The sequence below is a fragment of the Sesamum indicum genome, linkage group LG12 (genome assembly GCF_026168435.1).
Source record: "Sesamum indicum cultivar Baizhima isolate 11 linkage group LG12, ASM2616843v1, whole genome shotgun sequence".
NCBI lineage: Eukaryota > Viridiplantae > Streptophyta > Magnoliopsida > Lamiales > Pedaliaceae > Sesamum > Sesamum indicum.
In genome coordinates this window covers 5,844,106-5,856,943 of record NC_142668.1, presented here as the reverse complement: position 1 = coordinate 5,856,943, position 12,838 = coordinate 5,844,106, and the positions used below count along the sequence as shown (strand labels likewise).

The 12,838-nt window shown below is 30.9% G+C and overlaps 2 long non-coding RNA genes and 1 other non-coding gene across 3 annotated transcripts; 1 reads left to right on the top strand and 2 right to left on the bottom strand.

Moving 5' to 3' along the window:
- Positions 1-176: 176 nt before the first annotated feature.
- LOC148784789 (uncharacterized) lies at positions 177-2,451 on the bottom strand. Its single transcript, XR_016063323.1, has 3 exons — positions 2,279-2,451; positions 1,261-1,437; positions 177-415 (listed from the first exon to the last, which is right to left on the bottom strand). It is a non-coding gene; the product is annotated as an uncharacterized LOC148784789 (long non-coding RNA).
- Positions 2,452-3,282: 831 nt separating this feature from the next.
- Positions 3,283-5,613, bottom strand: LOC148784788 (uncharacterized). The gene is made up of 3 exons (XR_016063261.1): positions 4,916-5,613; positions 4,323-4,499; positions 3,283-3,477 (listed from the first exon to the last, which is right to left on the bottom strand). It is a non-coding gene; the product is annotated as an uncharacterized LOC148784788 (long non-coding RNA).
- On the top strand, positions 5,582-5,654 carry TRNAF-GAA (transfer RNA phenylalanine (anticodon GAA)). The gene has a single exon. It is a non-coding gene; the product is annotated as a tRNA-Phe (tRNA).
- The last annotated feature ends 7,184 nt before the right edge of the window (positions 5,655-12,838 follow it).

Sequence of the window (12,838 nt, the reverse complement as noted above, 5' to 3'; positions counted from 1 at the left end):
ACTACAGTAGTTTCTTACAGTTATGAGATAATCATTATAGGAATAAAGAAGTTATGTTCATCACATTATAAAGGGGGTAACTGTAACACTTAAGACATCACCAAAATATGTGAAAGCATTGTGGCAGGTTTCTAAAAGTTCTAATGATGACGCCATCAAACTTAGAATGCTAACCCATTCATTATGGCACTTGCAAGAAGATATTAATCCATACAAGGAAAAGATGAAGAGGGCTGACCTCACTGTTATTTGCCTAGCTACTGAAGGGCCGATACATAAGTGTGCTCATATTCTTCTCGCCTTTACATGGATTGGCAAATACACTCCCACTCTCATTTAGAGAAGCCATCGTGAAGCCAAAATAGTCAGTCATTGCAGGAACACGTGTACCACTGCTGGTATCATGGAAATCTATCTGCATTTAAGTCATGTAAACTAAATTGTCAGATGGTAAACGTTGATTATTTTTCTAGCAGTAACGCAAGTTGAGAGTATGAATTTCTTAAGCCTTGATCTGTAGCTATATATGTAATAGATATATGCTTCCAATTCTATGAATATTAAGCCTCTTCATAGAAAAAGGTGAAGATAAAGAAACAAAAAGGACAATCAAAGAAAGAAGTTGATATGTCATGGTCAGAAACCCTGAGCAAGTCGGAAAAACAAATGAATTAAAAAAGATATAAATAATAGCATTTTGGAAATGAACTCCCACAGAAGCAACTGGAGAAAGATCTAGAGATGTTTGCTTGAAAGAGCAACTAGAAATCAATAGCGGAGAGAACACCAATTGCAGATGTCAAGCGGCCACATACAAACGTGCCTAGATGATATGTTGCTATTAGCAAACCAACAGTTTTTTATTTGAAAAAATATTTCCTAAACTATAAATTGCCATGAAGCAAATTTTATTGTGCTATCTTTTCAGTTGGGTATCTTTGTTGATGGCAAGGCGTGTATTAGTCGGTAACTAGGATCGTTAAAAAACTCTATATGAGTCGTAATGGTTAGTCTTTTTCTTAACTACAGTAGTTTCTTACAGTTATGAGATAATCATTATAGGAATAAAGAAGTTATGTTCATCACATTATAAAGGGGGTAACTGTAACATTTAAGACATCACCAAAATATGTGAAAGCATTGTGGCAGGTTTCTAAAAGTTCTAATGATGACGCCATCAAACATAGAATGCTAACCCATTCATTATGGCACTTGCAAGAAGATATTAATCCATACAAGGAAAAGATCAAGAGGGCTGACCTCACTGTTATTTGCCTAGCTACTGAAGGGCAAATACATAAGTGTGCTCATATTCTTCTCGCCTTTACATGGATTGGCAAATACACTCCCACTCTCATTTAGAGAAGCCATCGTGAAGCCAAAATAGTCAGTCATTGCAGGAACACGTGTACCACTGCTGGTATCATGGAAACCTATCTGCATTTAAGTCATGTAAACTAAATTGTCAGATGGTAAACGTTGATTATTTTTCTAGCAGTAACGCAAGTTGAGACTATGAATTTCTTAAGCCTTGATCTGTAGCTATATATGTAATAGATATATGCTTCCAATTCTATGAATATTAAGCCTCTTCATAGAAAAAGGTGAAGATAAAGAAACAAAAAGGACAATCAAAGAAAGAAGTTGATATGTCAGGGTCAGAAACCCTGAGCAAGTCGGAAAAACAAATGAATTAAAAAAGATATAAATAATAAGATTTTGGAAATGAACTCCTACAGAAGCAACTGGAGAAAGATCTAGAGATGTTTGCTTGAAACAGCAACTAGAAATGAATAGCGGAGAGAACACCAATTGCAGATGTCAAGGGGCCACATACAAACATGCCTAGATGATATGTTGCTATCAGCAAACCATCAATTTTTTATTTGAAAAAATATTTCCTAAACTATAAATTGCCATGAAGCAAATTTTATTGTGCGATCTTTTCAGTTGGGTATCTTTCTTGATGGCAAGGCGTGTATTAGTCAGTAACTAGGATCGTTAAAAAACTCTATATGAGTCGTAATGGTCTTTTTCTTAAGTACAGTAGTTTCTTACAGTTATGAGATAATCATTATAGGAATGAAGAAGTTATGTTCATCACATTATAAAGGGGGTAACTGTAACATTTAAGACATCACCAAAATATGTGAAAGCATTGTGGCAGGTTTCTAAAAGTTCTAATGATGACGCCATCAAACTTAGAATGCTAACCCATTCATTATGGCACTTGCAAGAAGATATTAATCCATACAAGGAAAAGATGAAGAGGGCTGACCTCACTGTTATTTGCCTAGCTACTGAAGGGCCGATACATAAGTGTGCTCATAATCTTCTCGCCTTTACATGGATTGGCAAATACACTCCCACTCTCATTTAGAGAAGCCATCGTGAAGCCAAAATAGTCAGTCATTGCAGGAACACGTGTACCACTGCTGGTATCATGGAAATCTATCTGCATTTAAGTCATGTAAACTAAATTGTCAGATGGTAAACGTTGATTATTTTTCTAGCAGTAACGCAAGTTGAGAGTATGAATTTCTTAAGCCTTGATCTGTAGCTATATATGTAATAGATATATGCTTCCAATTCTATGAATATTAAGCCTCTTCATAGAAAAAAGTGAAGATAAAGAAACAAAAAGGACAATCAAAGAAAGAAGTTGATATGTCAGGGTCAGAAACCATGAGCAAGTCGGAAAAACAAATGAATTAAAAAAGATATAAATAATAGGATTTTGGAAATGAACTCCTACAGAAGCAACTGGAGAAAGATCTAGAGATGTTTGCTTGAAACAACAACTAGAAATGAATAGCGGAGAGAACACCAATTGCAGATGTCAAGGGGCCACATACAAACGTGCCTAGATGATATGTTGCTATCAGCAAACCATCAATTTTTTATTTGAAAAAATATTTCCTAAACTATAAATTGCCATGAAGCAAATTTTATTGTGCGATCTTTTCAGTTGGGTATCTTTCTTGATGGCAAGGCGTGTATTAGTCAGTAACTAGGATCGTTAAAAAACTCTATATGAGTCGTAATGGTTAGTCTTTTTCTTAACTACAGTAGTTTCTTACAGTTATGAGATAATCATTATAGGAATAAAGAAGTTATGTTCATCACATTATAAAGGGGGTAACTGTAACATTTAAGACATCACCAAAATATGTGAAAGCATTGTGGCAGGTTTCTAAAAGTTCTAATGATGACGCCATCAAACTTAGAATGCTAACCCATTCATTATGGCACTTGCAAGAAGATATTAATCCATACAAGGAAAAGATGAAGAGGGCTGACCTCACTGTTATTTGCCTAGCTACTGAAGGGCCGATACATAAGTGTGCTCATAATCTTCTCGCCTTTACATGGATTGGCAAATACACTCCCACTCTCATTTAGAGAAGCCATCGTGAAGCCAAAATAGTCAGTCATTGCAGGAACACGTGTACCACTGCTGGTATCATGGAAATTTATCTGCATTTAAGTCATGTAAACTAAATTGTCAGATGGTAAACGTTGATTATTTTTCTAGCAGTAACGCAAGTTGAGAGTATGAATTTCTTAAGCCTTCATCTGTAGCTATATATGTAATAGATATATGCTTCCAATTCTATGAATATTAAGCCTCTTCATAGAAAAAGGTGAAGATAAAGAAACAAAAAGGACAATCAAAGAAAGAAGTTGATATGTCAGGGTCAGAAACCCTGAGCAAGTCTGAAAAACAAATGAATTAAAAAAGATATAAATAATAGGATTTTGGAAATGAACTCCTACAGAAGCAACTGGAGAAAGATCTAGAGATGTTTGCTTGAAACAACAACTAGAAATGAATAGCGGAGAGAACACCAATTGCAGATGTCAAGGGGCCACATACAAACGTGCCTAGATGATATGTTGCTATCAGCAAACCATCAATTTTTTATTTGAAAAAATATTTCCTAAACTATAAATTGCCATGAAGCAAATTTTATTGTGCGATCTTTTCAGTTGGGTATCTTTCTTGATGGCAAGGCGTGTATTAGTCAGTAACTAGGATCGTTAAAAAACTCTATATGAGTCGTAATGGTTAGTCTTTTTCTTAACTACAGTAGTTTCTTACAGTTATGAGATAATCATTATAGGAATAAAGAAGTTATGTTCATCACATTATAAAGGGGGTAACTGTAACATTTAAGACATCACCAAAATATGTGAAAGCATTGTGGCAGGTTTCTAAAAGTTCTAATGATGACGCCATCAAACTTAGAATGCTAACCCATCCATTATGGCACTTGCAAGAAGATATTAATCCATACAAGGAAAAGATGAAGAGGGCTGACCTCACTGTTATTTGCCTAGCTACTGAAGGGCCGATACATAAGTGTGCTCATATTCTTCTCGCCTTTACATGGATTGGCAAATACACTCCCACTCTCATTTAGAGAAGCCATCGTGAAGCCAAAATAGTCAGTCATTGCAGGAACACGTGTACCACTGCTGGTATCATGGAAATCTATCTGCATTTAAGTCATGTAAACTAAATTGTCTGATGGTAAACATTGATTATTTTTCTAGAAGTAACGCAAGTTGAGAGTATGAATTTCTTAAGCCTTGATCTGTAGCAATATAATAAGTTCAATAGACAAACCAATAGTTGGATCAAGGTGCTCAGTGTTCTTAATGTAAAATGTGTTTACCCTGACAGACGTGAGGTTTTTCAATTAGGAAAGTAATTCCTCTTTAATCTTTTATTCTTACAGTCATTACAACTGAATCTGCAAAATACACTGTCTGATGCAGCAAAGTTCAATCATGGTTTTACCACATTGATTCTTCCAGTTCCATTCCACCCAATAGCAAACAAGTCATATGGTTTTCAGGAAAATTGCAACATCTAAACATCAGAGGAAAGAAAATAAAGATAACAGGATACCTCTATATGTGAATATCCATCATGTTCCATTGTGGTTATACTTCCAAGCATATTGTAGCACAGAAAGTGCCTCTTTCCAGGCTGTGCAGGAGTAGCTCCAGGCTGAAAAGCTTCTTGCATTCTTGGCCCGGCAGTTACTATCATATGCCTGGACCCACTCTTCCCATTAAGGTTATCTTTGTGGCCATAAGAAGCCTTCTTACGAGATCCAGCTTTGGGAATAGATTCCAGCCCGTCATTACAATCTTCTTCCCAGTCATCGTCATAATTAGAGCGCCTACGTAATCTTTTTCTGCTAGGTGGCTCAAACTCACCATGGCTATCCTCACGTTCGCGGCCATCCTGCGGGCACTCCACCGTCTCTCCTTCATCGTGGCTACAAAAACCCTTCAGATTGGTCCCCTTCTCCTTCACTCCCTCTCCGCAGATCTACGATGGTTTTGAGGGTTTTCTCTGCAAGAAGAGAATCGAAAATGAAGTGGAGAAGCTGAAAATGGGAAGAGGAAGAGGAGGTGATTTTTGAGGGTTTTCACCGGTGCGAACGACATCTGTATATCTTTCTCATTACCGTTGGAATGGAAGAGGGGGATTTTTACCGGTGAAGAGGGGGTTTTTACCGGTAAAAGTAATTCGTTAATTATTTTCTGTATGAATGAAAGATCAATTGCGGGGATAGCTCAGTTGGGAGAGCGTCAGACTGAAGATCTGAAGGTCACGTGTTCGATCCACGTTCACCGCATTTTATACACAGTCGCGCCTTTTCTCTCTTATTTCAATTATTTTTCGGTGAATGATATTTCTATTTTGAATTTCGAGAGCAAATATTTACTATTATTTTGTTTTATTTTCGCCTTTCATTCGTCGTACTTTCCTACAACATTCGAGTTATTTAATTTTTTATGATAAAAAAAAATATTATATTAATATAATTTTTTTAAATATATTAATAATAATATAATGAGTCGTGATTTTTGATTAAAAAATTATTTATTTTAAAGATAATCACAATTTGGGCAATTTTTTTTTCAAGAAAAGCGCAAGTCGTGATTCATCGATTGGGCAATTTTTTTTATTTTTATTTAATTAAATTTTAAATAATTAATTATATAATTTCATTTAATTATACATAATTAACATATTAAAGTTATTCGTTTAATTATATATAATTAATTAAAATTATATTAATTTAAAAAATTACAATTAAGTGTACAAATATAATATGTATATTTTTTCGTACAATTGTAAAAAATACAATGAAGTATACAATTATTCTTGACAATCCGATATCGACACATCTGATTGTGTAGAAGAATTTCTTTGTTGGAATCGTTGTCTTGCACATGTTTGCGCTCAATCCATCTCGTTGTGAATAATTTATAAAATTATATTATTTCATTAGTCCTTTTATTAAATATAGTTTATATTGAGCGATGTATTATTTAACCGGAGTATTTTATGATTTTGGCTATTTATATTAATGTTCAATTAAACATCACATTTGATATAAAAATGGTATGGTTGGTTAATTAAATTATTAGATTTTTTATATTTAACCAAATACATAATTCTATGTATTGTTGTTTAATTAAATTATATAATAACGATAAATTGATAGAAAATTCATAGAAATATTCCGAAAATTATATTTAAGAAATATTATATTATTAAAGAGGGAAAATGAGATTTTAATGGTAATATAATTTAGAGATGTTATTAAAAACGATAGTTATAAATATATAAGGGGTTGATTGAATGAATTCTTATGAATTAGTTGATAAATCAAATATATGATTTGTTATACTCCGGTTAAATAATAAACCGCTCAATATAAACTATATTTAGTAAAAAGACTAAATAAATAATATAATTTTATAAATTATTCACAACGAGATGGATTGGGTGCAAACGCATACAAAGCAACAATCCCAACAAACAAAAAATTCTACACAATCAGATGTGCCGGTATCTGGTTGTCAAGAATAATCGTATATTTCATTGTATTTTTTACAACTGTACGAAAAAATATACACTATTACATTTGTACACTTAATTATAATTTTTAAAATTAATATAATTTTAATTAATTATATATAATTAAATGAAATTATAACTTTAATATGTTAATTAATACAACTGTAACTTTTATATGTTAATTATATATAATTAATTATTCAAAATTTAATTAAATGAAGAAAAAAATTGCCCAAGTCGTGATCACGACTTGAGCTTTTCTTATAAAAAAATATTTGCCCAAGTCGCTTGTTTTAAAAAAAAAAAATTTAATCGAGTCACAATTTTATTATATTATTATTAATATATTTTAAAAAATTATATTAATATAATTTTTTTGGATAATAAAAAAATAAATAACTCTACAACATCCTTATAATTATAAAATCTTTTATGTAAATTATTATTTAATCACGAAATCTTTAAATACGCCTTTCTCCCACAATAACACGTAGACTATTCATTTACGCAGCTTCTAAAGTTAATTTTTGGATGCAGAAATATTGCTTTGAGCCTAGCTTCCATTTCTCTTTAATAAATATGTTTTTTTCCCACCAAATCTAGCTTCACGTGTATTTACTAACAACCACGTGACTTTTCCCTCTAATTCTTAATGAAAAGTTATGCGGGACTAACATTGACAATTTTTCTTCATATATTGGATGAAATATGAGAAAAATGTAATATATGGGACTATATTAAAAATAAGTTTATTATATGAGACCACAAATGCAATTTTTCCTAATGATAATTTTTTAATAAATATAGTAGAAGAGCTTGTTAGCATTTTAAGAATAAATTAAGAACTCCTTACTTTTTTTTTCTGAAGAAGCTTGTAAACTTCTAATAGTTTAATTTTTATGAGCTTATTTTTCAAAAATTTTGTCAAATATTTTGCAACATCTTATAAGTTATTAAATTTCTTATAAGATGTTCTCAAAAGCTCGTATACCCACTCAGACATCCTCTATGAATTTTTCATTTAGATCCTTTGAGTGTCATCTATACTTTAGCGTGCTAAATATTATCTAATATATATCTTCTTTTAAAAAATAAAAAAAAGAATTATCCAATGTATATACGTGTGATATGGTTATTGATATAACGACACAAAGTTTAGTTTATTAAATTCAAATCAAGAGATTAGGTTATAAGAGAAAGCACAAATAAGAAAGTTATATATAGAATTTCAACGAAGCCTGATAGGGGTACATCATACCTACTCGGAAAAAGATATAAATAACCTTTCAAACATACCACTATAGTCCTAGGACCGGCGTCTTTCTATATCGGGTTGGATCGCTCGACCAGACCCGCTCTAATGACCCAAGATTTAGACCATAGATAATCTAACCACTCATGATTTGAGATGACGTCACATGGGCATATTTAGCCCTGTAAATACCCTCATTCTATGACATTTATGATAAAACATTTTTATTGCTTTTTACCTTATTTACTACTTGGATCGCCAATTACTATCTTGAACTTGAACTGGCTTAAGCATCAGAGAGTCATCATGAGGGACTATCCCTACTAGCTTAATGTGTTTTCTGCAATACGAGGAAGGGGGCACTGTGTGGCTAGTAGTCCATAATAAACGACTACTTCCACTAATAGCAACACAACAACAGAACTCCCGCTGACACTAGCACAACGCGCTGACAGGAATAGCACACAGAATCCAACAGCATCAACAGAAACAAGCAAGGTGTAGTATGAAGGCAGTAAATTGAGCACATTTTCAAAATGTGGATTCATTGAATGCAGAAAGCAATATACATTGTACAATCGATACTAGCGCAATGGGATCGCCTTGAGGGGGACACTAGCATGTTTTCAAATGTCTATTTTGCCATGTTTTGACATATAAGTGAAAACTATATTTTAAATTATGTATTATTAATTAAATTAAATTGAATTGTTATTTAGTTAAGTGTCTTTAATAAACTATATTTATTTATAGAATATATTGATTACAAATGAAATACCAAAAAACAATATCAAACTTTTAAGGTATATTATTTACTATAAATAATATTTAAATTAAAATTACCATTATATGTATTTAAAAAAAAAATTTAATAGTTGCATTTATTCTTAGATTTTAAATAAATTAAATCATTTTTACTAAATTTTTTAAAAAAAATTAATACTTTTTACCTATCCTAATTTTTTTTATTCTTCTTCCCTCCTTCTTCACCGCCCACCACTACCGCCAAGTATCACACGAAGATGAGTCGATGTAGTCTAGATTGGGCAATTTCTTTCTAGGCAACTACTCACCCTAGATTTGGGTTGTGACAGTCACCAACAGATGAAAAGGCGACAGTCACCAATCAGGCGGTGATTGGGCGCATTCGCCTAAAGTCGGTGTCCCACCCATAGAGGCAGCAGCTATCATCGATGACATATAAAATATATATATAAATACTATATTCCATATGTATGATATATATATATATACGTATGTGTATATATAAACCTCAAGATATATTTTCAAAATTATTTAAAATCTGAACTGTTCATTTTGAACTATTGAAGATCAATAGCTATTAAAATAAGAGTATAATGGACAACTCATTAAAAATTTTAATGTTGTTAAGGGTAACTAATGGAGGGGAGTGTGTGAATTATTTTTAAAAAATATAGGGGATTTTTTGCCTATATTTTTTAATACGAGGAGTTTTCAATCGAATTTTTAAATCACGGGGTTTTTTATCCAAATTTATTCAAAAATAAATTCATATTTTAAGAAAAAAGGCTAAATTGTATTTTGCCCCCTTTCTTATCTTGAAAATGCTAAAAAAAAAGCCCTATGTTGAGAAAATAGGCAAAAAAAAAAAAGATCTATATTCATTAACCTTTAGCAAAGCCCCTTTCTTATTAGAAATAACATAAAGTGGACCAATCTTTGAATAAAAGGATTCACCTTTGATAATTTATTTTGGACCAATCTTTTGAGTGTGTTCTTTTTCATATCTATATTTTATTTTTAATATGCCCATTAAATATTTTTTTCTTTATAATTTGCTAAAATCTAAAACACTTATTATATTAAATAAAATATGAAACTGAAAAATACTTTTAAACCCATAGTGTGAAGATTAAATACTAAATAATTAAATATTCTTCTTCCAGAATTTAGTAAAATATTAAAATACAAAAATTAATTTAACATAAAGATTAACTATTAACAAAAATCTTCAACAAATATATATATTTAAAAAAATTATTAAGTCTAGAATAAATTACTATACATATTAATAGAAACTATAATATAATACAAATAATATATATTTAATATGAAATTATTTATATGTATATCAGTTTCATTACAATATATTTAATATTATATATTATTTTAATAAATTAATTAATTATCACATATAAAGTTTATTCTACTTTACGTATTTTTTATTTTCAAATTATTCATAAAAATTTATTTGATTAATTTGGGGCAAAAAGAAATTTTATCTCTAACTTAATTACTTAATCTATAAGAACTAGAATTCTTAAATTAGCTAGAAAAAAAATTATGGGGTGATGCCTACCACAATTAATTTTCAAGCCCAAACATCAAATTGGGTCCAAATCAAAACCAATGAGTCACACACCCATTCATGCAACCTAGCAGGCCAAGACTCTGTTGTCCTATTACAATTTCTAGGCTGCAAGGACCTCAATCTATTCCTATCACCCTATTGATGAGATAGAGTTTATAAAACAAGACACAATCAACAAACCCAAGTTTCAAACAACAAGGTTGACACATTAACAGTTTCTCGACGTTACAAGCCACATTACCCTAAAATGGCTCTAACAATGACCTTATATCCAGCTGAATCCACTGTTAGAAGTGGTGGGTAACCATTTTCCCTGTATTCCCACTTGATTGATCAAGATTCATTCAAATCGACACATCTCTTAGGAAATAATTCCAAACAACGGATAGACATCATCCCTAGAATGCTGATGTCCTAAGGATGTATAGAATATCTCATTTGCACCTAACAAATATGGAATTCTTTCCCAAACTCCTCAAGTTTAAGGTAAGTAAAACTTAGAGAGCTCATCACACTTTTCAAACAGCAAGGTTGTATGGATCTTACTATTTTCCACACTCTCTACTTAGACTTCATCTTTATTTTTCGTATTCAAACACTTAATCTCCATTTATATTACTTATTTCACAACAATCTCACATTTATTCAAGTTTTTCTCATTTTATTAAGTTAAATATGTTACTGACTTAAACATTAGAGTACTAACCATTATTTTGCAAGTCAATACTATGATAATCTTAGAATGTTCAAAAAGATCCTTCAATCCTCGTGGTGCTGTTGGATCCCGATACATGTCATTGGTATCTCCTATGAGAATAAAAGCTAAAGACATGAAAAATTGCTAATTCGGACAACAAGGTGATAATGGTTCATTTGAAGGAAACACTACACTTCTTTCTAGAGCTAGATCCATGATGCGAAAGCAAAAACAGGAAATGTATATATTTTGGGTTCACAGATTTTTTCAATTCGATCGGACCAATGATCCAGTGATTTTGTAATTTATTCGGTTCAATTATTGGTCCAATTATCAAAATATTTGTTCCAAACTTGCCTCAATCATATTCAAATGCGAGTATGTATGGATTCATTGTGACCAACTAATCATTCCTAAATTTGTCGTTCATATGAAATTATGCAACTAGGGAAACCATCCTTCATGCCCAAATTACAAGTTTTATTACCCTAATATTTCTTATGACTTAAGTATTTATTGTTTACGACATGTCTAACTTAAACATCGAAAGGCTATAACATGACCCTTCCTAATGTGATTATTACTATTTCCCACTTTGTATGTTTCCTATTGGAAGGAACTTATGTCTATTTGAAAAGTATATTTCATATCATGATGTAAACACGATTTGAGATAAATGTACGTACATCAATATATAAAAATATTTATGAAATTGTATTTAGTTCAAGTTTCATTAATTTAACAATTAAGAATTTCATACAAACTTAAATGGTAATATATTTTTATTTACCTATACTTGATCTTCTTTACTCTTTGTCAGATTACAAGATATGGAAAAAAACTTGAAGTAGTTGTAACTAAGAGGATGTTTAGGTAATTTATTTATTGCATCTTCCAGGATATTTTTTTAAGTATAAAATATTAAAATAAGACTTTCAAGTGCTTGGAACGTTATAAAATGCATAAAATGTGATGCTTCTACTTTTTTAATTAACACGGTCAAAATTAACAAAAAAAAATATTAAAATCTTAAAATTGCGTTAGGAAGTGGTTTTACTGTTTTTTACTCGGAGTGTGTTTGCGAAAGACTTTTGCTTTTTAAAAAAAGTTTTTGAAAGAAAAAGTTAGAAGTTGTACCAGAATAAAACATGGGTTGTATTTGTAAAAATAAAGTAAAAAACAGATAAAAACTAAATTGGGCAGTTTTAGGAAAAAAGTACTTCTAAACCAAGTTTAATTGATTAAAGATCATATTGTCCCCATGCGTTAAAAAGATACTATTTTCGCTTAAAATTTGTACTTGTCTTTTGATAATAATAATAATAATAATAATAATATTTTCTCAAAAAATAATAAATTTAATTTCAATTAGTGTATTTCGTATTTAATTTTTACATAACAGTGATCCCTTCAAATTGGCTCCACTGTAAACCAAAAAGCCGTATAGACTTCAGTGTGAGTGTCATTTATAATTATATTGTCATTTGCAAAACTGGAGGAATATTATATGTTATTATGCATCGCTATATATATATATATATATATATATATATAAAATGGTCTTTCCTTTCGACGAACTTGAATAAAATATTTTTTGAAATCGTTCATTGATAAATGAATATGATATTTGGCTATGTACTTGGATTTGAA